The 25,795-nt window shown below is 33.8% G+C and overlaps 2 long non-coding RNA genes across 3 annotated transcripts; one reads left to right on the top strand and one right to left on the bottom strand.

Annotated features, from left to right (window-relative positions):
- The first annotated feature begins 4,195 nt into the window (after positions 1–4,195).
- Positions 4,196–7,455, top strand: LOC148933298 (uncharacterized). 2 transcript variants are annotated; one of them, XR_016130478.1, is made up of 3 exons: positions 4,196–5,809; positions 6,924–7,190; positions 7,300–7,455. It is a non-coding gene; the product is annotated as an uncharacterized LOC148933298 (long non-coding RNA). The 2 variants fall into 2 exon arrangements; XR_016130477.1 differs by lacking the exon at positions 4,196–5,809 and adding an exon at positions 5,835–6,816.
- A 7,425-nt stretch (positions 7,456–14,880) lies between these two features.
- LOC148933299 (uncharacterized) lies at positions 14,881–16,562 on the bottom strand. The gene is made up of 2 exons (XR_016130579.1): positions 15,195–16,562; positions 14,881–15,109 (listed from the first exon to the last, which is right to left on the bottom strand). It is a non-coding gene; the product is annotated as an uncharacterized LOC148933299 (long non-coding RNA).
- Between the last annotated feature and the right edge of the window lie 9,233 nt (positions 16,563–25,795).

A 25,795-nucleotide genomic window follows, 5' to 3' on the forward strand; every position in this document is an offset into this window, starting at 1 on the left:
ATTTACTAAAAATACAATCTCCAAAACATACAAATATGCCATCATAATTCACTCAGTAATTATCTTAATTAAATGAGTAAACTTACAAAATCGAACAATTTAACTGTATACAAATATTAAAGTCAACAAATAATACTCTACAACAATTTATTCTAAATTGAAAACAAAATATAGAGATTACAATTTACACATATAGATACAAACAATGTAAACTTATACTCACAATCAACTTTTAATTTATATCAATCGGCAATAAATGCACAACAAATCACTGCAAATTATTTCTGTTTTGTACCAATTGGCAATATCAAATTTCATTAGATTCTTGTTACAAAGTAAAATAATCATTATCAATTTGTAATTTACACAAAAATAATACACCATCAGCAAGCTAATCACAACTTTAACCTATACATATAAATTAATAAATACATGCATGCATCTCAACATTCAGGTAAAAACAGATACCGAAGAAGTTGATATCGTGTACATCATACAAATTCCACAACGCTCAAAAGTTAAAATAACACATCTATATATTTATCTATAATTAATAAAATAACAAAACATACACGACCTTGAAAACAACAATCAATAAACTAATCAAGTTGAGTGGATGTTTATCTCTGAAAAATACATTTACCAAGACTATATGATTAATTATTAGTATATCTATAAACATAGAACCAATATTTATATCAATAATAAATCTACAACCCTATTTATATCAATAATTAAAATTAAAAATGTAAATCTTACTGTATGTATATTGTAATTCAACTAAATTTATAGTAATATTAATTAATTAATGATAAACCCTAGAAGATACATAAAATAACAAATTAAAACACGTGTAACACTATAATATATAATAATCCAAGTTAGTATTATGCATCATGTTAAACTAAATATTATGCATCATGTTAAACTAAATACATAGTAGTGGGAAAAAATAAAGTACATACTAACTCTTACAAAATTTATCACTTTTAGTATTAATACTAACTCTTGCATGTACTCATAAACAAAATGATCTCCGTAATTATATTCAGACACACATAGAATATTTACAATTTATATTTCACCAGATCTCGAAAATCTCAATAATCTACATAGCTAAACAAAATAACAAAACAACAAAAAAAAAATTTCTCACATACCGTGTTAATTTTACATACATACCTGAAATATTGATGGTTTCGCACAATTTGTTATTTACCAACTTGATAAATTTCTAGATTTTCTTCATTTCCGAGCTGAGTTTTCTACGCATTGATAAGTTCGACTAATATACAATATATTTATTCATTGGGAAATACAAACTTCTACTTAAGTGGTGTTCCTACACCGCAATATACTATTAACTTCTAATTGATTTTATATCACAGTAGAACCCATGATATTTAAAATAAAATTTAAACATATAGATATAAACAATGTAAACCTATACTCACATTAAACCTATACTCACAATCTAACTCTTGCATGTACTCATAAACTAAATATTCCATTTCAGGTAGATGTTGCCTCCAAAATGAAAATGGTAGTTCCTTTAAAGAGAGAAAAACCAAAGAAAATTAATCAGCTAGAGCATAACGTCATTCTTTAAAATTTTTGGAACAGTTACGAACAATTTTTAATTAAAAACCTGAAATAAATACACACTTTAAATATAAATCTAAATATGACATACAGAGTATAAATATGACCAGAATTTTCAATTTTTTTATATAAATTTAAAATTAATAAGTCATACTATATTTTATCTACGTAAAAGTATATAGTAGTAATATAAACTACTATCACTAATTTCATACTCCTATATAATAATATAAAATTAAAATATCAATACCATAACTATATCCATAGTAATAAAAATAATTTATTAATATAATATCATCAGTTTAAATTATATATTTTATCTATGTGTGGGCTGCTTTGCTTTAAGTCGAAACTCACAAAATCTAAAGCAAACCAACCCACACATTCATTTTTACTCAGTCTTCTTAATATTACCTAAAACCAAATCTCAATTAGTGAACACACACATCTAGCAAAAAATCCATAGCATTGCGCAGCTGACAAAAAAAAGCAAATCCCCAACTAACTGAAACACACACATCTATGGGTTGGTTTTGATTTAGATGTGTGTGTTTTTACCTCACACGCACTATACATCAAAACTCACAAAATAAAAAATATATCTTCATACTTCTTTGGTGCAACATCTACAATGTCAATAAAAATATAATCTTTCGAAAACACATTCATTATCAAATCTGATTTATAGTACTAATAAATTTATTCTTTTTGTAATCACATGTATAACTACGAAAAATAAGAAAAATATCCCCAGATATGAATAATTTATTACGTATTCATTTATTTATAATTGTAATTTACTACTGATTTGCCAATGGAGAATACATATATATAAAATATGGAATAAAATTTTAAATATCTGAATCAGTCCATAAGGAACCCCCAAAAGGGCTGCAGTCCAATGAACACTCGAAAGTGACGATATTTATATCTGAATCGATCCCTAAGGAACCCCCGAAAGTGACGATATTTATATTTAAATACAATATTAATTCTTTAAAATTACTTCAGAATACTTGTAAGAAACAAAAACAGTACAATATCTAATGATACAATATTTATGAATACATATTTTCTTATATATTTATAAGAAAAAACAAAAATCCCTCTACATTAACTAAAAGAGATTATATTTAAATAGTACTACTAATAATTATATTACTTTGATAAATCACGATAAATGTCACGACCACATTCTCCCTAGTGGTAGTGACTGCATCTATACGTGACTAAATAATACTTTAGAAATAATGAAACGGGATAAACATGATTGATAAGTTGAATATAGGACATTAGTCGCATAGGCGAATGTGATTCAAGGCCAAAATAAAATCAGAGTGCGGTCTAGGTTCATAAATTCCTAGTACAAGTCCTAATGCAGTGGAAAAGTCCAAGACAAAGTAGTATGTATGGAGACATACTACCTTGGGCTACCTATCTACTTATTTAAGGATCGTTCCCAACACCTTCGCCTGCTCGTCCACGTTCAACCTGCACATTTGAAAATAACATGCAGGGCTGAGTATTTGATATACTCAGTGAGCACATTGCCAAAAAAACAGTTCTATTTTAAATTGTCAATGCCACAGTTGAGTGATCACGGGGTTTTACTTAAAAGACCCGAGTCACTAAATACTTTTCTTTTCATTAAGATTTGATTGCGCAATCACGTAACATAGATATACCATATCTGAAACTGATGTGAACCGGGAATGTGGCCACATTCCACGACGGTCACTGGACCGGCCAACTCCTTTGTTAGCTCACGGTCCCCTTATGTGTACACTAGTCCGAGTAGGGTTTGCGGCCCTACTGGGACCCGAATTCGATTTAACTTAAATTGGCATAGCCAAGCAGATAGGTAATCATAAAACAAAACATGGCATGACAAACATACTTGAGCTAAGAATCATATTTTCATACTGAAATCACGTTTTAAAGGAACCTCAAAGCAAAATCTCTATCCGTAAGTTCTGTAACTTGGCCTTAGACGACGCGTGAAGACGTCCCTTTAGGAAATAAAATGATACTTAATTTGATTTTGAGATATCCATTAAGCTTAAACATGAATGCATCCTAAGTGCGTGATCATTTTATTCCTTTTTCCTTAATTCATAAGAAGTCCTTGAGCACTAAATAAATCTTGCGATTTATTTTGGTGTGGAGGTCTACCAATTATTCGTTTAACGAAAGAGCGTTACCTCCTATATATTTTATTCAAGCACTAAAATAGACTCGAGGTCTATTCATCATTTCGTACCATAAATTATTCGAGCGCTAATACTAAAGTCCGGGAATTAAATTTATCATCGTAGAATTAATTGGCGGACCATTACTTAACCTCAATTATTTGATTGAGCAACATAGGTGGGCTCATGATTTAATTAGGCTAGAGCCAAACTCCTATTTTATTTTAATTATTAGCCCAACTTCTTAGATTATTAAAAGAATTAATCCATTTTCTATATAAAACCTTAGCCCATGTATTTAATTAATAGAGGCCCAAATGAAAGAAAAAGGGAGAGGCCCAATTTACTCCCTCCTCTCAAAAGCCATCGGCCTCCCTCCCTCAATTTCTCAATTCCCCCAAATCAAAAACCCTAACTTGGAAGAGAAATCGGCGGCTCCTCTTCCTCGCCGTTCGCCGTTCGCCGCGCCGGTCGTCGGGTCGCCGCTGTCTCGCCGTCAACGCCGCCAGCTATGGACCGGCGACGAGCCCTTGCCGCTGTCGTCGCGCAAAGATTTGGGGAAAAACAGCGCCTCTGTCCGACGCTGCCATCCGCCATCCGCCGGGAGCCCGTTCTTCCTCCCCGGTTCGCTCTTGTATTTGTACCGTCGATTACACAGCAGCGGCTTCAGAGCCATCACTCCAGCTCCTCCGCGTTGCTGCGCAGTCAGACAAAGAGGGGAGGCATCGCCTCTGTAATTCCCCCTCTGTTCATTCTCGTTCGTTCACGGCGACTCAGCGCCGTCGCCGACATCTCCGGCTGAGGCAGACGCTGCTCGGTCCGCCTCGAGACCAGCGCCGCCGCCGCCGCTTCGCGAGGCCTCGCCGTTTCTCCGCGGCGGCATCCGTCATCGCAGCTCGCCGCTGCTGCCTCCCGTCCTTTCACGGCGACTCAGCACCGTCGCTGACATCTCCGGCGGAGGCAAGCGCTGCTCGGTCCGCCTCGCAGACCAGCGCCGCCGCCGCCGCTGTTCGTCGGCCTTAAAGCTAAGTTCTTTTACTCCCTTACATTACATAGTATATTTGTTTGAAACTTGGGCAGTAGCTATGTTGGAGACTTTTTGATTATTGTGATTTAAGGTTGATTTTGGAGGGAACATTAGCTCCCTGGAATGAGTCTCTACATAAATGTGCTACTGTAAATTTTGCATTTTGAACGTGGAAAAACTGAAGTGCTGGTCTACTTTTCTGTGCTTCTATCGGCTGAAGTTTTGTTGTAAAACTTATAGTTACTGTGTTGTGGTTTAAAGTCTATCATGATGTGCCTAATATTTGATGTTCTAGAATGGATGTAATAAAATGGATGTGGTGGTTACCTCTTTGAGTGGCTGGCGGATTTTGGTTCAAGCTGGTGGTGCAAGGGAGCTCCGTCACTCCTTTCCTTACTATTACTCTCTGCTTACTCTAACTCTCCTTACACACTCTCTAACTCTCCTTACTGCTGGAAATTTTGAAGTATGTGAAAGGGAGTTCATATGTGGTGTGGAGGGGTTTTTATAGGCTGATTTTGTGTACCTTAGGAGAAGTTAATGAGGTTGACCTCGTTTGGTTTCTTTCCCAGCATATCTCTTGTTTTTGATCCTCAAAGCAGCCTTCTTCTTGACACATTTTGGTGTTACTTGGAGTACTAGGTGTTTGACTAATTAATTTAACTTGTTCTCACATGCTCTCTTAGTACTTTATTTCATAATTCTATTTGTTTGCAAGCTGCAGGAAATCTCTTACTTCCTTGATCTCCACTACTTTTGATCAAAGAAATTTGGTGTTTTGCTTAGGACAAAGGGCTTCTCATTTACTTATTTTGGTGGTTTGTGTGACTAGGAAAGGCTGGTGTGTACTTAGCTATTAACTTCCATTGTTTGCTTGTGGCTGGTGAGAAAACAGGTGCTGCATTAGTGTGGAGGATTTGCAGGATGGACTTGCCCTTTTTGGGTAAGTCTTTGGTCTTCCAACTAAAGAGAGGTTGTCTCCTTCCTCATGGTAAGAGTTCCTTTTAGTTTCTTTTGTTCTTTAGTAACTAAGATGGTCTCTTTCGAAAATTCGTGATATTCTACAACTTATTTCCAATTGTTTAGTTCATTTGATTACTTTAGCTTTTACTTGCAACTAAAAAGAATTAAGTTTCACATCAAAGGCTCGAGTTCCATTAACTCTTCATGAAAAGAGAACTTTACATCTTCAGTTCGACATTAACAAGACGAAAGAACTGAAATAAGGGTGCGGGTATTACAATAAAATATGTAATTAACAAATATATATGAATAATTAACCAATATTAACCAATATTACTTTGATATCACAATAAATTATAAACATTAGCAATACAAAAACAACTCACAATAAATTACAATAAAATATGTAATATAAACATTATTAGCAATAATAACACATCCTACATTCATATAATTTTATAAACAATGTAACTTCTAGCTATTCTAATTTTTATTTATCCATACTATAAATTATATTAATAACACCAGTAATAATATAAAAAATACTGAATCATATTATTGCATAATTTGCATACACAACCTACAACTATTTCTATGTTGAATAACAGAACTAATTTTTCCAATAAACCCTAAAATATTATTGGGAAAAAATATAAAACAACATGCGAATTAACAAATAAATTCATCTAATCATATTATTAATTAGTTACGTATTCATCTACTTAAAATATAATATTATTTAATTCTTCAATTATAAATAAAAAGTGAATACACATCTTGAGTACAAAATATTAAAACCCTACTCACCTACCATTCAATAAAGGCAACAACATTTCCTCATCTACCAGTCAACCACAATTACTCCTGTAAATTTTCCCTCATATTTAAAACCATATCCATCTTCCATATTTCTCTCTGTAAAGATCAAAGATTCAATTTGCTAAAAAAATGGCTATGCAACTAAATGATAGAATCCCACGAAAAAATATTACAAAGTTTGGCACAGTGATTTCATCCGATCAACAATCACAAATGGTACGTATTGAAACTCATTTATTAAATTTAGTTTTTTTTTTTGGAATACGTTCCTTGTATCAACTAAATTCACAAAACTATAAAATCCATATTAATTAATACAACAGGTCTTTCAAGACATACTTCAAGCAGAATTTCAAGGTGAGTTAGGCCCAACATGCCAACTTGAAAGTAGGCAAAAAATCTGGACAATAGAAGTCAAAGTACTTGCCGACGGATTAAAGTGCTTCGATGATGGATGTCAGAAATTTCAAACAGATAACAACCTGAAAGCCGGAGATGTAGTGACTTTTCATCTGATTTCACCCAATTCTTTCCACGTGGATATATATGATGGTGTTACGCAATGTATAAAACGCCAAAACCACAATGAGGTAATGTAATAAATAGTATAGTACATAATTAATGCATTAATTCAATTCAATACACGATATTACATTGCTAGATAAATAAATAATACAATCTTGCAATATATCTTTGCAGTGATGACAAATGACAAATGGAATGTTTTGAAGAATTGCTGATCAGGTAAGTGAATCTTAGAAACTATAATTTGTGGAACAAACAATATGTATTTTTAATTGATTATGTTTTAAATACTATATCCGCAGTGACAGTATCAAATATGGACTTTGTTAATTCACATCTATTTTGAATTATATTTATGATGCAATTATCGATTACATTATATTTATGAATATGTATATCAAATATGTACTCATCAATTAACATCAATTTTTGAATTATATTTATGATGCAATTATCGAATACATTATATTTATTAATATGTATATCAAATATGTACTCATCAATTAACATCAATTTTGAATTATATTTATGCTTTATTACTATTGTAGTGACAGTATCAAATACTATGTATATCTTCAATAAATAATAGCTGAAAAAATTGTGTAAATTCTTAACTCATAAAAATATATAAGTTTTATCTCATAATAGTACAAAAAGATTAACTTGCACATACATATGAATTAATATCTGTTTTATATTATGCTTATGACACTATTATAGAAAACATGATATTCATTACAAATATTAACATATATTAAATTAAATTTTGATTAATTAAAAATTTATGATAGAATGTTGAGATTCATGTATGTATGTAATAATTTACATGTATAGATTAATATTGTATTTTACTTGCTCATATCGTACTATTTGTATGAATTGATTCATAGTAGTACTTGTTTAGATTTTATAACTCTAGAATTTATGATATAAAAATATTTAGATATATGTGTGTATGTAATTGTTAAATTTATATTCCAAGTAGATCTATCCTTTTATATTCACTACTACCAAAACATTATTGTTTTCATTTTTTTTAATAAGTAGTATTATGAAACAACATACCTTATTTTACTATTACGATATTACTCTCTTTTGTTAATTACTATATTTGTATAATTAAAAATAAATATGTTGTTGTATTTACACTATGAAAGCTACTAAAATAATAACTCCGGTAAAATATAGTATATAATTCAAAGTTACTATGACCGACGTAAGACGAATCGACAAAACATTAATGACAAACACTTCTAATCAAACTAATCATTACATTACCACCAACTGACAATTCTGCTTTCATATTCAAAATGCTAAAATACAAAATATATCTCATAAGTACATCATCCGATTCAATATAACATATAGTATTCAATATATCATAAAATGTGTTATTACAATAAATACTTGAGTATAAATGTATAACATCAATATAGAATATCATGAAATTTGTTATAACTTTTTATAAATACTTTACTATTAATATAAATTTGATAATCAATGATTAATTACATAAATGTTTATGTATCAAAAAGTACTACAAAAGCAATACAGTCAATTATTAAATCTATAAATCTAAAAATTTTACTATTTAAATTTGTTATAACACCAATGACAAAACAAAAAAACTCTTGAAAACAACAACCAAATAATGAACCAAGTTGCTACCAAAATATTATTTGTTCAGCAAACAATGTCTTACTCTACACAACCAAACACTCCGAGATTTGATTATCCATCGTATAATTGGATTGAAAGTGGACCAACATACAATGCTGAAAAGTTCATTACTAAAACACCACAACCAAGCAAATTATTACAAAAATCAAATCAAATATCACAAGAAAAAAATAAAATGAAAACAACATATGAATATGAAGATGAACACTATAATGAGATAACACGGTAAGAGTTTCAATATTTAACTAATTATTTTCACTATATTACTTTATCTTTAACAACATATGTTTACATAAATTCAAAATTTTTTATAAACATATAAAACGTAACATTTGTTATTTAGAATATACCAACAAAACTAAATTTCATCTAAAACAGTAGTAATATTTATGCGAATGAAGACAAACTTTCCATAAAGTGTTCAATACTTCCAAATATGCAAAAATAATATTATAAAAAGTTTACTTTACAAACTAAATATTCCATTTCATATACAAAAAATATATCATATACAAACTATATACTCCATTTCATAACATTATGTATCAATGAACATTGAGAGAAATTTTTGCTTGACAGCAACATTGGAATTGATAGCAAAACAAAATTTCATCTAAAACAATAGTAATATTTATGCGAATGAAGACCAACTTTCCATAAAGTGTTCAATACTGCCAAATATGCAAAAATAATATTATAAAAAGTTTACTTTACAAACTATATATTCCATTTCATATGCAAACTATATACTCCATTTCATAACATTATGTATCAATGAATTGAGAAAATTTTTTGCTTGACAACAACATTGGAATTGATAGTTTATTGCCTTACATAGTGAGTTACATTTATAATGCATTTCTCTGAAAAAAATGGTATTCGCCTATTCGGATGAAAATTAATTTCCACAAAGGATATTTTCTTTTTAATCACTGTTCAACATACTTCCTTACGAAATTAGTTAACAATGTACGTATATTTCATTTTTGTTAATAAAATTCCATCCCTAGATGAATTATCACCCCTACAAAACTTAGCATATCAACTAACTTGTTACAGATTTTACACTAACAACGTATGAAGTAACTAAAACAATTGAAACATCCAGCAATGCAACAACAACAACAAAAAAGAAGAAAAATGTTCCATCAGCAGAATACAAAGTAACACAAAAAACTTCTTATGCCAAATATCTTTGAAATTATGTATGAATGACTGTACAACTTTACTCTATTGAACTTGCTTCAGATTTTTATAACTATATTATAGATTTATAATTAACTTGTTGCATAACCTATTTTGCTAATTATTTTGTACAACAAAAATTTCCGGAACAAAGAGAAATAATGACAAAACTAAAACAAAATATATTATAAACATTAGACATCAGATTTTAGTGACTATAATTTATAACAATTTAAATCATAGCTTACAAACTATTGTACATACATATACATTATTTTAAAATCAATCATGACTCTGTCACCGATTGACATACTCTTTCAAACAAATAATAACAAAGTTCAAAATATATTTTCTTACATCATCCGTGCTAATACATGATACAATAATTCCAATTCCAATCTATATAAATACAAAGATACCAAGAGTATAAAAAAAATACGGTGTTATAATCCGATGTTTGGATTTACATCAATGGGAGACAAGATTTTGTAAATCCATGTTTGGATTTACATCAACATGACGCTAGATTAATACTCCCCCCGTCCGCAAATAGGATTCCCAACACATTTCGGCACGCGTTTTAATAGGGAGTAAAAATCTTAATAATGCGAGATCTACTCCCACGCACTATTACATTAAACAACACCGTGTGAGCTTGTCTACCAAGTTCTACCTACAAAATCAATCCACTTTTCATCATCCTCATGAAACATACAAAAATTTTTAAAAAATACACACCACCTACATAATAAGGCTAAGACACCGCCTCCAACTCCACTTCCAAAACTAAAATGAAGACTAAATTAATTTTAAAATACCTAAAATTTCCAATGCCGCACATTCCGAAAAGTGAATGCTTCTCATTTGAAATTTCATCCTTCTGATACCTAACAATACGTGCGTATCATCTCCATCTAACATTGAACCATAAAAACTTTGAAGCAAATAAAAAATATTGTTACTGTGAGTCGGTTCAATATTTATTACAATAGAAGAAGAGAGACAACACTAAAGAAATTGTATTTTTTTGGTGTCCTCTCCACAAACGCATGGCTCATTAAATAAGCAACCTTCTCAAAAAATTTAACAATTTTTCATTTAATTTATGTATTCCAAAGAATGTGAGTCATCTCATTATTTAGGCTTTTGAAAAACCATGAACAAACCTGACAAGATTCCTCACCATAATTCAAACTGAAAAAGCTGAAAATATTCCTCAGCATATGAAATGCCATCATTTTGAATGTGAAAATTTAATTTATAATTTTCTCCACAAAAGTTAGTTATTCATTAAAGATTATTATTATAAATATTTTTTTACTACATTAGAATTCAAGTAAGATAGGATTACATCCACATGGAATAATGTGCTTGGATGAAGGATGTAAACAATTCCACAACGATCACAAGTTAAACTATGCAGATTTCTTGACTTTTCATTTGATCGCAAGCAATCACTTCTTTGTGAGAATATTTGATGAATCAGGATGTGCTAAAGTATACCAACAATCACATAAAATTTTTAACTTTGTCAACAAAATTTTTAACACACCATGCTTTAATTACTCATTTATAAATTCAATAGGCCAAGAAATGGACGACACTTCAACTTCACATTCTACTGTTTCACATTCTTCAACATGGAATTTTACAATGGCGTCTAATGATGCTGTTGTGGTTAATGGTAATCTTTTTATTTTTATTCTTTATTTTGTTATCTAGGGCTGAATTTTATTTGTTTATTTTTATATGATGCGATGATGTCTATGTTTCGATGTTATTGATATGTAGGTGTTAAGCTTTCTGCATTGGAATATGTTAATCGGGTTATCTCAGTTTTTATTTATTTATTTTTCACCGTTTATCTCAGTTTTTATTTGTTTAAGCTTTCACCGTTTATGACGTATGGTTGTATGTATTGTATTGATAATCTAAAACGAACAACAAAAATAATAATAACAACTACTGTTCAAAATGATCAAGAAAACTATACAAATATCTTAAAAAATAATTATGTATTCTATTAACCATAAACCATATACTTATTTTATAGACAAAAAATCTTCACAAATATTTAAAATATTTTACCACCAATAACACATAATAGATTACAAATACCTACATCATTTTGCAATACTCCTACAACATTAATTATAAATAGATAACAAAAACAATATTTACAAAACAATAAAGAAGATGATAGAACCATCACATCAACAAATAACACTATTGACATTCACATCCAATCCATCTGCATCTCACCGTTTCAGAAAATCAGCTTTTTTCATATCTAAAATCAATTGTTTCAAGAATCAAGCAACAATTGATATTTGGTAGGCAAGAATACACCTTTTTTCATAACAATCTAACATCAACATGATATCATGAAATATGTTACATTAGTAAGAAATTATTCAAACAACACAACTAACTCAATAGAAAAAGGAAGAATACAATATAAACACCTCACTCAATAGATACATATAACAATAAAAAAAATAATAACATAATTTGTTTAAAAATAGAACCTAAAATATATAAAAATCCACTATCAACAACTAAATCAATGCAAAAAGGAAGAATACACGATCAACAACTAAATCAAAATTTTGCATACACTATCAACAACTAAATCAATAAATATATACAAACACACTATCAACAACCAACTCAATAGATACATACAAATAAACTATCAACAGTTCAACAACATACTAACACTATCTACTTAAAAACATGACTTCTGAATCTATTAAAACAAACAACGAAAATTAATACTCATAATCTAAATAACACAATTTATCCAATACTCACAATTAAAAATTTTAATTTATGTCAATCAGCAATAAATGCAATCCCCATTACTGCAAATAATATCAGTTTTGCATTAATTGGCAATATCAACTTTTCTGCGCAAAGATAATTATTACAAATTTAACATATACATATAAACTAATGTATACATACACACATATAAACATTATATCATAAATTTTAAATTAAGCAAATCTTGAACAACATGTCAATCAACAATAAATGAATCCACCTCAAAAATAGTGATTTAGATAATCTATGCAAAATCTTGACAATATCAACTTTCTGAGCAAAGATAATTATTACAAATTTAACCAATACATATAAACTAATGGATGCATATACACATCTAAACATTCTATCATAAATTTTAAATTAAGCAAAATCTTGAAAACACGTCAATCAACAACAAATGAAACCACCTCAAAAATAGTAATTTAGATTATCTATGAATTAATACTGCATTAAATAATCAAAATTACTGTATTATAAATCTTGACGAAGCAGTATAATCAATCAAAGAAGTATTGTAATAAATTATAAAAAATACTACTATATGCTAACCGTATGCATTAGTAAACCCTATGGATATAGATATACACCATGATATGATTACAACTATGAAAAGTAGGTACTACACCCTACACCCATGCAACACTAAACCCTAGAGTTTTGAATGTATTAACAAACAAAAAATATAATTCGCACATGTCAATGTTCTCTGCATACATACAAACTTGAATAACACGTCGATCAACGATAAATGGAACACCTCAACAACTAATTTAACAATTATTAAAATTAAATAAATGAACTTACAAAAACAAACAACACACATGTAAACATATATCCGTAAAAATATTCAGTGGTACACCATAAAATATAACAAAAATTCGACATAAGTTAGTATTCAGAAAAATAAATTGATGACTAATTTCATTACATAAATAAGCTCAAAAAACCATACAGTATTGTGGGAATTAAACTTTAATACATACAAATACATCTAACTAATTAACATTAAACGCTATGAAAACATCGACACGAAAACCTAATAACTACAACCAAAATAAATTTTTATAACATATGAATTATAAATATTAGTTAATGTATATTTTATGCATAAAATTAAATACAACAAAATAATGTATAAAACTGTACACAACATTAGCTAATTAGGTGCTAGACCCTAGCCCTATTGATTACTAAACCCTCAGGGGAAGGATTTAACTTCGATCAATTAGTGAACACTATCATAAGGTTATAACTCATACCAATAAGGTACAACATAAAAAATTACAAAAATCCAACATAACTTATCATTCACAAATAACTTGATGACTAATTTAATTACATAAATAAGCTCAAAAGACCATACAGTTTTGTGGGAATTTAAATTTAATACATACAAATACCTCTAAATGATTAACATTAAACACTATAAAAACATCGACGCAAAAACCTAATAACTACAATCAAAATAAAGTTTGATAACATTTGAATTATAAGTATTAGTTAATGTAGTATTTTATGCATAAAATTACATATAAAAAAATAATGTATAAAACTGTAAACAAAATTCGCTAATTAGATGATAGACCCTAGCCCTATGGATTACTAAACCCTTAGGGGAAGGATTTAACTCCGATCAATTAGTGAACACTATCCGAAGATCATAACTCATACCAATAAGGTACAACATAAAAAATTACAAAAATCCAACAAAACTTATCATTCACAGATAACTTGATGACTAATTTCATTACATAAATAAGCTCAAAAAACCATACAGTTTTGTGGGAATTTAAATTTAATACATACAAATACCTTTAAATGATAAACATTAAACACTATAAAAACAGACTCAAAAACCTAATAACTACAATCAAAATAAAGTTTGATAACATTTAAATTATAAGTATTAGTGTAATACCCGCACCCTTACTTTTCTTTTCCCTCGCCATTTTAATATCGAACTAAGGATGTGAAGTTCCCCGTTCATGAAGAATTAATGAAACTCGAGCTTTTGATGTGAATTTTAAAACTTTTAGTTACAAGTAAAAGCTAAGTAATCAATTGAACTAAGAATTGGAAATTTACATTGTAGAATATCATGAATTTTCGAATAACATTTCTAGTACAATAAACGAACAATTAATGTCAAAAATACTACAATATGTGGATCGAGGCTTCAAAGAAAGAAAACAAAGAAAATAAAATTTAGATGCTTTTCGGGCCTTCCCCCTCAGGCCCAAATCGTCGGCGGGCCGAGTCCGAGAACATCAAAGCAGCCAAGGTGACCCACCTGCAATATGAGATAAAGCCTTAAGTTTCAGATAGGGAACAGGAGGTTAAATGGAGTTTTGTTTAAGGAATTGAGACAATCCTACCTTAGTGATAGAGGACTAAGGACCTACCCAAATGAGGAAAGCCAAATCTGCCTTTATACTCCTCTAAAAAAAAAACAGCCGGCACACCAGCTTTTCTTAGTCACAAACCACCAAAATGAGTAAATGAGAAGTCCTCTGTCCTTAGCAAAACACCAAGTTCCTTCAAACAAGAGTAGTGGAGATCAAGGAAGTGAGAGATTTCCTGCAGCTTGCAAACAAATAAAGTTATGAACCAAAGTACTATGAGAGCATGTGAGAACAAGTTAAATTAATTAGTCAAACTCTAGTACTCCAAGTAGCACCAAAATGTGTCAAGTAAAAGGCTGCTTTGGGGATCAAGAACAAGAGATATGCTGGGCAATAAACCAAACAAGGTCAGCCTCATTAACTCCCCTAAGGTACACAAAATCAGCCTATAAAACAAGGGCCTCCACACCACATTCGAACTCCCTCCCACACTTCTCAAAATAATCAGCAAAATTTAGAGAGAGTTAGAAGGCTTGGTGCCTTAGGAGCTGATCTCAAGCAGCAACAAGGGCAACATCATTCCTTCACTACATCAAGAGGTAAACACCTCAACACCCCAACACCTTATCTGCATCATGTTTAGATCAATCACCACATAGCACAAGTGTTAACTATACTAAATCCAGCCTCACAACAAGTAACGAGCTTTAATAATCAAGGGACCAACATTTCTTAACCAAACTCATAGGATAACTGCAGATTAGTAAAGCCCCAGTAGAACTCCAACTCTTAGAATCATAGAAACAACTTTTAACATAGCAAGATAAACTTTTCAAGCTCATTCCAGTGAGTTGAGCTCCACAATCAAGTCTTTAATCACATAGCTACTGCCCAAATTTTTTTAAACAAAATGCTAAGGAATGAAGGAAGTGAAAGAACTTAGCTTTTAAGCCTATACTCGAACTGCCCGATCTGGGCGACGACGGAGGCGCCGACCGGAGCGGCTAGCGTAGGATTTTCCGGCGGCGATCGAACACGAGGTAGCTTCAATCAGTGACAAGGAAAGTAGCACGAACTCCATAGCACCGCGCTGAGGCTGGTGCAGGGGCGGTGGCAAGAGCAAGGAGAAGACGGCGTCGGTACCGAGAGGCACTATGCCCTGAGAAGACCGACAGTGGCGACGCCGGCAATGGAGCGCCGGCGATAGGAGGAGGTTGGCGGTGCCGACGGGGCAGAGCTGTGGGTGCGCAGAGAGAGAGAGAGGCGATGCTCCCTCTCCTTTTCCGACGGCGCGACACCAGCGACGAGCGGCGGCGGATGGCGGCGTTGACGGCAGGTGGCGGCGACCGGGTAAGGCGGCGATTCCACCGAGAGGAAAGAGGGAGAAGGAGCTAGGGTTGTTCTTTCAATTTGGGGATTTTTGATTTTGTTGAAATGAGAGAGAACGATGGATATGGGGGAGTGTTTAGTTTGGGCCAGGCTTGGTGGACTCATGTTTAAGTTGGCTAATTTCTTTTTGGGCCACTTCATCAATTAAGTTTTAGGTTGGGCCACTAATTAAATTAAAGTAGGTATGAGGGATCTAATTAAATCATGGGCCCTTCGATGTTATGGACTTAATAATTAATAGTCCGCAAATTAATTCTACGAAGATAAGTCTAATTTTTCCGGAAATTAGCAAGAGTGCTCAAATGATTAATTTTAAGAAATTACGATACGCTAACGATGAATAGACCTCGAGCCAAATTTTAAGTACTTAAATGAATGGCTTAGGAGGTAACACCCTCAAGTTAAGCGAATAGTTTTTCTAATTTAATTAAATCTACTGATTTAATTAATATTCAAGAATTCTAGAACTCTTCTAGAAAATTTAAAGGAAGAATAAAATGATCACGCACTTAGGATGCATCCATGTTTAAGCTTAACGAATATCTCAAAATCTAATTAAGTATCATTTTATTTCCTAAAGGGATGTCTTCGAACGTCATCTAAGACCAAGTTAAGGAAATTTCGGAAGGAGCTTTAGCTTTTGAGGTGGGCATTCTTTTAAAACGTGATTTCAGTATGAAAATGTGATTCTTTGCTCAAGTATGTTGTCATGCCATGTTTTGTTTTATGATTACCTATCTGCTTGGCTATGCCAATTTAAGTTAAATCGAATTCGGGTCCCAGTAGGGCCGCAAACCCTACTCGGACTAGTGTACACATGAGGGGACCGTGAGCTAACAAAGGAGTTGGCCGGTCCAGTGACCATCGTGGAATGTGGCCACATTCCCGGTTCACATCAGTTTCAGATATGGTATATCCATGTTATGTGATTGCGCAATCAAAATCTTTACTAAAGGAAAAGTATTTAGTGACTCGGGACTTTTAAGTAAAACCCCGTGATCACTTAACTGTGGCATTGACAATTTAAAATAGAACTGTTTTTGGCAATGTGCCCACTGAGTATATCAAATACTCAGCCCTGCATGTTATTTTCAAATGTGCAGGTTGAACGTGTACGAGGAGGCGAAGGTGTTGGGACAAGACTTCTAAATAAGTAGTTAGGTAACCCAAAGTAGCATGTCTTCATACGTGCTATTTTGTCTTGGACTCTTCCGCTGCAATCTAGAGTTATGTTCTAGCAAGTTATGAACTTAGTCTTGATACGCTGAATTCATTTTGACTATCCACCCATAAGCCTTTGAGACTATTGCTTTAAGTGGTTTCACCCTTTTCATGTTGTCCCTTGATTATTGAGAATTGTTTAGTCGCGAAATAGCTACGCTCTCTAGCACTAGGGAGTTGTGGACATGATAGAGTGGTATCAGAGCAACGTTCTTTCGCTCTGGACCCAAGAACCTTCTTTTCAAGCCTTAGTCTAGAATGATAGTACTAGACTAGAATAGTACTAAAATGGAAAGCTTAAAGGGACCCAACACCTCGACTCGTCACGTTCAACTGCAGCAATGAGGTAAGAAAGAAGTTCTTACCAGAAAATTTTCAGTTATTCATGAAAGAACTTGATAAGAGGAAAAATGATTTCTTTCTGAAGATGTTGTGAAAACATTCAAGGTTTTCAAGGAAAAGCATGTAAATTTCAATTTTCCTATGAACTATGGAATTTCAAGTTTAAAATGTTAGGCATAAGGATGTCTTGAGACAAATGCTAAAGTATTATTAATTACGCATGCTCGATTATGTGAAGTATGATGATAGATTAAGAACTTTTAGAAAGTTACGGAATGACTAACGCATGCGAACATAGAATGCCTAAGAAGTACGTTAGACTAAACGCTCTTGAACAGAGTTGTAAGTTGATGACTTCCTTACCGCTTTTCTAAGCGATAAAATGAACGAGTATATGCAAGATAGGGCAAACCCCTAATTTTGTTTTAAGAATGAGGAAATATAGATGAATGTGTCTAAAAGTGGACCCCACACCTTTTCCTCTACCCTATGTCTTGACGAGACCACGATCCATGATGTTGTAATTGGAACAATTCCAAATGTACAAGAATGAACCTAACTATTTATAAATAACCCATCTATTCTTAGATGGTAACGATCACATGAGATACGAGAAACTACCTACGGCACATGGGCGTCTGTTGAACGTTTTAAATGATGTGAACAACATGAAGTTCCCTTTGTCTTCATGATCTCAATCATAATCAAAATGAGCGTACCCTTGATCCAGTAAAGGAGGTGTATCCTTACACGAAAAGATATCGTACTTACGATCAAATTAAGTGATCCAGTCTTGCGTAGCAAGTCAAGGAGGCTACGCGATCTAGAAACAATGCTTATAGCACGCTGTGAAGCACGATGGAGAGTGCAATGTTTTACGAGAATGGCCGTCCTGACTTGTCAAGAACATTATGAAAATATGACCTTCAACGACAGTTATTAGTGGTAACACCAGGAATCCTAGCTTGGAATGTATGGTTTCCTATAACGCCCTGATCATGTCCGAGCTCCGAAAGAGCAAACAAGGAAGTGTCACATAACTGGAACAGATGATTATGATCAACAGTACTTACTTGGATTCCAATCAATTTCTTTCTATGAACCTCCTTAATGAAAATGCCCTCGTCTACCTTATACTTTAGATTGACTTGCATTTATGCAAGTAATGCCTCACTTTTTCCTATCCTATGAGAGTTGTGACTCGCTTTCAGTTGGTTGACTATAGTAGTTGAGCTCCTTGTTTAGAAAATGTAGTGTCGAATTCATAAGCTTCGATCATAAACCTTCGATTCTAAAGTTCCTTACGACCATTCCCTTCAAAATAATCTCATTTTGAACATCCTTAACAAGGGTGTATTGCCGTCTACTTAAGACTTTTGATTGACTCATGTTTTTACAAGTAATAAGTCGCTATCATTTTTCTTCAACGAAAGTGGTGACTCACTTTCAAATCCTAAATTCAGAAGAACTCATATGTTCTCAATTATCTTTGTTGGTTGTTGTCTCCTACGCCCCATCATTTTGCAAGATTAATATCATGGTTTCTTTAACTCTCATGATATAACTTCACCCTTAAGTTGCTTATTGTTCAGACATTTCTCCTTGGAGAATGGCACATTAAGTGGAACTTTTGTTCACCTTCTTATTTGGCAACCATATTGTGACTATTTCGTGCTTATATGGGTAAATTTTTAGCCCAGTTCCACTACATGCATTGTTTCTAGCTCATGATTTCTTTCTGAAACACTAAGTTAAGGCTAATGTATTGCATTTTTTTTCTTTCCTTGATGGTAGTTGACTTTTCCAAAAATATTTCTTTCACTTTGGTCGCTACCTGTGAATCCATGGATGTATTTCCATGATTTCCACATTATGACGTTGGTGAACCATGATCAACGTTAATTCATGGCAATTGTTTACATTTCTAAACCCTCCTATGACTAATCATCTAAGGTCTTGACATGTTGAAACCATCATCCTTGATGTCCGGATCTAGTCAAGTTGAGCGGATAATTGAACTATCTTGTTTGACAACCTACTATGGAAATTGAGAGTTAATAAAGTATCATCTTATTCTCATGACCTACCCCATGTTCTTTCAAGCTCCCATCAGAAGTGAGTTTTCAAATTCGATGGGTTTATCTAAAACCATTGGGGCCGCCTAGTTTTTTTGAATTTACACGATGAGTTCAATTGAACCCAGTTCTTTCTTTAAAAAAAAAATCAATTGTTGCAAATTGATGATGAAAATTCACAACAGTCGAGCAAGAGATGTTATTCTTATCCCTTTGGATATTCTATAGTCCTTTCAATAAAAGAAATTTGCAGTCATGCTTCTTCTAGGTGACATCAGTACCTATCCAAGTTAAGACTGTTTGATTAATCATCGAGTTCTTAGTACAAGGCAATCACGAAGGGCATAGTTGTTTGGACTTTTCGCACTTGTGTGCCGCCGGTCACGAGCTGCTATGGGATGGATCGTTACGCTATATGCATAGAATATAGGCCACAAAAAGAGAAATGTAAAGGAATCTTATATACGTACAGACCTAATGACTTTTCGTTGCACAAGACTTATTTATCTAAGTGATTAATCCTTTGGGGCACAAATAACAAAGTGAACTAGGAGAGCCACGAGGAAATGGAGATCAAGATCATCGTTAGGTAACGAAATCTACTGAAAATATGAACACTCTCACAGATTACGTTTTAATGAACGGATGTCTTCGACAAGAGGAAAATCGTCTGAGATATGGCGCAATAAAACCAATGAATGAAGGAACGATCGGGAAAATGAAAACGTACTTCAAATGAGAATAAGAAGCAATAGCACACAGATGGAACCACCGTGGAGAGTGCAGAGTTAGGACACACAGATGCCTTAATTGTGGCAGAAGCGGACATTTCTCCAGGGAATGCCGAACAAGAATACTAGGACAGGAGGGCGGCAGGACTATCAAGGGTAGCGTTCGTAGCTGCGGGCACTTCAAGCTGAGCCGAGAAGAAAGGCAGTCCCAGTCTCACCCCCCAGCACCATATCACCAGCGGCAGCTACGCCAAAGGTTTCCCACTCAGGCTATAATTACTGCACCGAGGCAGAAGCAGCCTAAGATTGAGTAGGGAACCAAGAGCAATTTAGCAAGTATGGGAACTCTCCTCGACATACCTATTGCCATTCTTTCATGTCAGCACCTTGCGTGGATACTTTAGAACTGCTTACTGATGAAATCGAACATAAGATGAGGGTGTCCTCACCCGTAGGAGGCCTTATAGATATCTCACGAACTTGCTCAAACGTAGAATTCACTATGGGAATCCTTAAGTTAGTGGCTCACAATTTGCATGTGATGTTGATGTGGAACGTCGACATCATATTAGGAATGGATTGGTTAGCCGAAAACTACGCTACCATTCTTTGTAAGGAGAGGCAGATCTCGCTGCAATACCCAGGGAAGGAACCCACAATCTTCCACGGAATCTCCATGAGGCGACGAAAGTCCATAATTTCTGCACTACAAACAACCACTATGATAAGGAAAGGATACCCTACATAACTCGTTTACCTGAATGGGGAAGAGAAAGAGGACCGTAAGATTGAAGATGTAGCAGTGGTACGAGAATTTCCAGATGTCTTCCCAGACGCACTACCTGGATTGCCGCCAGACAGGCAATTAGAATTCACAATCGATCTCGAACCAGGATCGGCCCCAGTATCGAAGGCACCATACAGAATGGCGCCTAAGGAGTTAGAAGAACTCAAGATACAGTTACAGGAACTACTAGACCTAGGCTTCATCCGACCCAGTGTGTCACCATGGAGCGCACCAGTGCTCTTCGTAAAGAAGAAGGACGGAACACTGAGAATGTGTATCGACTACCGAGAGTTGAACAAGCTGACGCTCAAGAACAAGTATCCTCTACCGAGGATTGATGACCTTTTTGACCAACTTCGAGGGGCCGGTGTATTCTCAAAAATGGACTTGAGATCAGGCTATCACCAACTGAAGGTCCGACATGACGATGTACCCAAGACAGCATTCCGCACCAGATACGGCCATTACGAATTCACAGTGATGCCTTTCGGGCTCACAAATGCCCCGGCGGTGTTCATGGACTTAATGAACCGCGTGTTCCACCCATACTTGGACAAGTTCGTCCTAGTCTTTATAGATGATGTACTCATCTACTCGAAGAACGAGAAGGAACACGAGGAACATCTGAGAACCACCTTAGAGACGTTGAGAGCCGAGAAGCTCTATGCTAAGTTTAGCAAATGTGAGTTCTGGCTCAACGAGGTGAACTTCCTAGGGCACATAGTAACGGCAGAAGGGATCCGAGTGGACCCTGCAAAAGTGGAAGCAGTGCAACGTTGGCAGTCACCGACAACACCTAGTGAAATTCGAAGTTTCTTAGGTTTGGCTGGATATTATCGGAGGTTCATTGAAGGATTTTTTAAAATAGCCAGACCATTAACTCAACAGCTCAAGAAAGGGGCTAAGGTCAATTGGACGCCGGAGTGCGAAGCAAGCTTCCAACTATTAAAAGAAAAGTTGACCACCGCACCAGTCCTAGCCGTGCCAGCACCAGAAGCAGGCTATGTAGTGTACACCGATGCTTCAAAAGTCGGACTTGGATGCGTATTGATGCAGAATGGCAAGGTGATCGCATACGCGTCACGCCAACTCAGGCCACACGAGCTGAATTACCCCACTCATGATCTGGAATTAGCAGCAGTGGTACATGCCTTGAAGATTTGGAGACATCACCTCTACGGGGTTCGATGTGAGATCTTCACGGACCACAAGAGCCTTAAGTACTTTTTCGAGCAGAAGGATTTAAATATGCGACAACGTAGATGGCTCGAATTAGTCAAGGATTATGACTGTGGTATAAATTACCACCCAGGCAAGGCGAATGAAGTGGCAGATGCCTTGAGCAGGAAAACTATACCCCAAGTGGCCACCTTCCTTACACAAAATGAGGAACTCATACGGGAATTTGCTAAGATGCGACTGGAGGTAGTAAGAGTACCAGAGACGGTGGAAAGTAGGATCGCCACTCTAGTGATTGAACCAGACTTAAGGGCCAGAATTGTTGAAGCTCAAAGGAGTGATGAAGCATTAGAGAAAATTCGACTTAAGGTGAGGACGGGAAAAGAGGTGAGTTACCGCGAAGAAGCGGATAACGCCCTCACTTTTGAAGGGAGATTATGTGTGCCCAATGACGAGGCTCTCAGAAATGAGATCATGAGTGAAGCGCATGAAACACCCTACACTGCCCACCCAGGAGGTACGAAAATGTATCAAGATATGAAGAACCAGTTTTGGTGGGATGGCATGAAGAGGAGCATAGCGTCGTTTGTAGAAAGGTGCTTAGCATGCCAACAAGTGAAGGCTCTACATCAACGACCCTATGGGAAATTGCAACCCCTAGAGATTCCCGAGTGAAAATGGGAGCACATTGCGATGGACTTCGTGACAGGATTGCCAAAGTCACAACGAGGAAATACTGCTATTTGGGTGATTATAGATCGTCTCACCAAAAGCGCTCACTTCGTACCAGTTCGTATCAGTTACGAATCGGACAAGTTAGCTCAAATCTATGTGCAAGAGATCATACGATTACATGGAATACCGGTAACGATCACACCAGACCGTGATCCGAAATTTACTTCTAGATTTTGGATAAGCCTGCAGCAAGAGCTAGGCACCAGATTGAATTTCAGTACGGCATTCCATCCACAGACTGATGGGCAGTCTAAAAGGACAATCCAGACCTTGGAAGATATGTTAAGAGCCGTAGTGCTCGACCGCGGAGGAAATTGGGAGCCAGTACTGCCACTTATAGAGTTTGCTTACAACAACAGTTATCAGGCAACTATAAACATGGCCCCATATGAAGCATTGTATGGGAGGAAATGTAGGTCACCGCTTTACTGGGATGAAGTCGGTGAGAGAAAGATGCTTGGACCGGACTCTGTATTTATAAGTAGTACAATGAATCTGTGATTGTATCTAATTTAGAATTTTTTTTTAATGTTATCGTTATGGGCGATATTCTCTTTTGTTTTTGATGTAGGAATATTGTTTTGTCGTTAAAAATGTGTAATTTCCTGTATTCAAATACTAATAGCATCGACATCCATGCTATTGTCAAGATCACGAATGTGGGTCCGGATCCATCTTTATTTATTTCAATTCTTTAGTTTTTCGTAATAGCACAACACTTACATCTATGTTTTTCAAAAAAAGCATGTCTTACACTATTTAAGAAGATGACGGAACCATCACATCAACAAATAACACTATTGACATTCACATCCAATCCATCTGCATCTCACCGTTTCAGAAAATCAGCTTTTTTCATATCTAAAATCAATTGTTTCAAGAATCAAGCAACAATTGATATTTGGTAGGCAAGAATACACCTTTTTTCATAACAATCTAACATCAACATGATATCATGAAATATGTTACATTAGTAAGAAATTATTCAAACAACACATCTAACTCAATAGAAAAAGGAAGAATACAATATAAACACCTCACTCAATAGATACATATAACAATAAAAAAATAATAACATAATTTGTTTAAAAATAGAACCTAAAATATATAAAAATTCACTATCAACAACTAAATCAATGCAAAAAGGAAGAATACACGATCAACAACTAAATCAAAATTTTGCATACACTATCAACAACTAAATCAATAAATATATACAAACACACTATCAACAACCAACTCAATAGATACATACAAATAAACTATCAACAGTTCAACAACATACTAACACTATCTACTTAAAAACATGACTTCTGAATCTATTAAAACAAACAACGAAAATTAATACTCATAATCTAAATAACACAATTTATCCAATACTCACAATTAAAAATTTTAATTTATGTCAATCAGCAATAAATGCAATCCCCATTACTGCAAATAATATCAGTTTTGCATTAATTGGCAATATCAACTTTTCTGCGCAAAGATAATTATTACAAATTTAACATATACATATAAACTAATGTATACATACACACATATAAACATTCTATCATAAATTTTAAATTAAGCAAATCTTGAACAACATGTCAATCAACAATAAATGAATCCACCTCAAAAACAGTGATTTAGATAATCTATGCAAAGTCTTGACAATATCAACTTTCTGAGCAAAGATAATTATTACAAATTTAACCAATACATATAAACTAATGGATGCATATACACATCTAAACATTCTATCATAAATTTTAAATTAAGCAAAATCTTGAAAAACACGTCAATCAACAACAAATGAAACCACCTCAAAAATAGTAATTTAGATTATCTATGAATTAATACTGCATTAAATAATCAAAATTACTGTATTATAAATCTTGACGAAGCAGTATAATCAATCAAAGAAGTACTGTAATAAATTATAAAAAATACTACTATATGCTAACCGTATGCATTAGTAAACCCTATGGATATAGATATACACCATGATATGATTACAACTATGAAAAGTAGGTACTACACCCTACACCCATGCAACACTAAACCCTAGAGTTTTGAATGTTAACAAACAAAAAATATAATTCGCACATGTCAATGTTCTCTGCATACATACAAACTTGAATAACACGTTGATCAACGATAAATGGAACACCTCAACAACTAATTTAACAA

The sequence above is a fragment of the Salvia hispanica genome, chromosome 1 (genome assembly GCF_029641045.1).
Source record: "Salvia hispanica isolate PSC_SH4W2 chromosome 1, Shi_PSC_v1, whole genome shotgun sequence".
NCBI classification, from domain to species: domain Eukaryota; kingdom Viridiplantae; phylum Streptophyta; class Magnoliopsida; order Lamiales; family Lamiaceae; genus Salvia; species Salvia hispanica.